This window comes from Ciona intestinalis, unplaced genomic scaffold (genome assembly GCF_000224145.3).
Source record: "Ciona intestinalis unplaced genomic scaffold, KH HT000695.1, whole genome shotgun sequence".
Classification (NCBI taxonomy): Eukaryota; Metazoa; Chordata; class Ascidiacea; order Phlebobranchia; family Cionidae; genus Ciona; species Ciona intestinalis.
In genome coordinates, this window is record NW_004191016.1 from 2811 (window position 1) to 5208 (window position 2398).

Here is a 2398-nt window from a genome sequence, read left to right on the forward strand (position 1 = left end):
GCTGTTAAGTCTCAGAAACCGACACGAATACCGGAATGAGTCCATGAAAAATGAGATTATGAAAGAGACCCAAAATTCCACCTATTTAAAGGTTAGTTTTGCATGATTTTTACAGTACTGTACTAATTAATTGTGAATTTTGACAAGAGCATATAAACAAGCTAATAAAAACACCACTCTGTAAAACATGGGTGCAAATGAGGCCATTTTTATGCAATCTTAAGTTAGTCAGCTCACTACTGTTTACTATTCGTAGACCAGATTTAGCACGGAGTTCCGACGAGAAAGATCACCGTGAGAAGTTGACAAACTTTAATCAAGAAGAAAAGTATAATGCGTACAATATAAATATTAGAGTTCCGTTTAAACGGTAATTTATTTAGAGCATGTAGAAGCGCACTTTAAACTAGAGTACATATTTTCCTATCATTCAAGGATGGAATTAAAAATGTGGTGCATTTCGATCTGAGTATTTGCCTAAAAATGTGGTATACTTGTAAAGGTAAACTCCTGTTCTTGAACCCATATGCATTTTGTTTATATACTAAATGCATTTTTAGAAGAGTCGTGGACGAGTTACCCGAAACCGTTACCAGATGCAACTCGCCATAGCTGCATAGAAAAAGTGTACCAGCAAATTATCTTTACAAACAAGAGGTTTGTCGAAAGAATGTCAATTTATCATTTATAACAACATCAGCATCTTTTAGCAGTTTTGAATATACTATTTGTAATATTGTGCTTAAATATACAAACAAATGATCAATAACTACCAGGAAAAACTTCACTGGAATATTGGATACCAGAACAAGATTTAGTTCCTCATATAAGGCAAGAGTAATGTGTAAATTAGGTTATTGGAATACTAACTATTAGTTAAAGAAAATTTGGTTATGAAAATTTTCGCTTATTGGCCTTACTATGATGATAGAGTGACACCTGACCTATGATGATAGAGTGACACCTGACAAACTTGCCACCCATATTTTTAACTTATGTGATTAAAAAAATACTTTTTTCTTGCAGTGTTTTATGTCCGATCGTTTAAAAAAGAACTTTCAATTTCTCTGTTTTGGTGGCCCACAACTCCAGCGTTGCAACTAGCATCTTTGTTTTGGGAAAGTGTTGTCGCGTGTGAGGTGAATGGTGCTCATATCAATGCTATTGTGGCTGATGGATCTGCTGTATTTTAAATGGAAAACCATTAAGCCACAATGATTTGTATTCCAGCCCAAACCCATTTCGCAAAAAAGGATATTTTAAGGATATTTTTTTGCTCCGATACAGGTCACTTGCTTAAAGTAAGTTGATTTAACAATTGTTGCAGACTGTTCCGAAAGCACTATATAGTTCCAAACCCTCCGGAACAAAATATAAGTTATAACACGAAAGACATTTTTCTTGGGTTCACCTGAAATCATACAGCATTGAAACATCATCACCACTACACAAGACAAAACTCACCAATGTTCATATGCAGCTTAACCCATTTACAAAAGTATTAGGCTTACTTTGAGTGTCTTCTACACTCACAGCATTTATCGGATTTGTAGATGAGAGTGGGTCCAGCAAGAGATACTCTTAGTCGTAGAGTGGTGTAGGAACATTGCATGTTATTTCTTAATACTGCACCATTATTTCGCAAAAAAGAATCCAAGGAAATACTTCAACTGCATCTTAACGACAACGAACGGTAATGAAGTTCTCGGAACGATCGAGCGCCCCGAGCCAGGATACGGTCAGCTTCTCATTCATTGGACAATTAATGATCAGGCAACCCCCAAAAGAGAAGCGAGCGCAGATGACGAAAGCATGTGACGTCAGCTACAAAAAACTATATAGAAGGTTCGATGTCCGAACCTTGATTTTCATGCAGACTCAATTAAGACCAACCAGAGTTCATCAGCCAAAGAGAACTTAGATCTTAACCACTGCTTATACAAGTGGTTAGGCGTTCGAGTTTATTAGCGTGATTGTATATTACATCAGTATCGCCCTTGTGTTAATAACCGTGGTAATAAATAATCAAAAAACCAGTTATTGCTTATCAATCAAGGAGCAAAATTAGACTTAGCGGCAAGTCTCAGAACACGCAGCCACGCTAGCCGATCGCTAGTCGCTAAACGCCAGCAATCAACAGCTGGCTCAAAGGACCTTTCTGACATCACACACAGTCACAACAAAGGACCGCGCCTCCGCCGCATATTGGTGACCCCGATCGACGTGTATTGCAAAATTATTCAAGAAGAAAAGCCTTGCGGCGCACGAAAATTGTTTTGCAATATACAAGAAGAAACAACGCCTTGCGGCGTACGAACGAAATACGCAACGATCTACTTCAGAACAATTCCTAGCTCAGCCAACGAGCTATCTACATTTGTCAAGATCCCTGCGGAAT

The 2398-nt window shown here is 37.8% G+C and overlaps 1 long non-coding RNA gene across 1 annotated transcript; it reads right to left on the reverse strand.

Annotated features, from left to right (window-relative positions):
* Nucleotides 1–357: 357 nt before the first annotated feature.
* LOC113475506 lies at nucleotides 358–1578 on the reverse strand. The gene is made up of 2 exons (XR_003397252.1): nucleotides 1465–1578; nucleotides 358–1411 (listed from the first exon to the last, which is right to left on the reverse strand). It is a non-coding gene; the product is annotated as an uncharacterized LOC113475506 (long non-coding RNA).
* Between the last annotated feature and the right edge of the window lie 820 nt (nucleotides 1579–2398).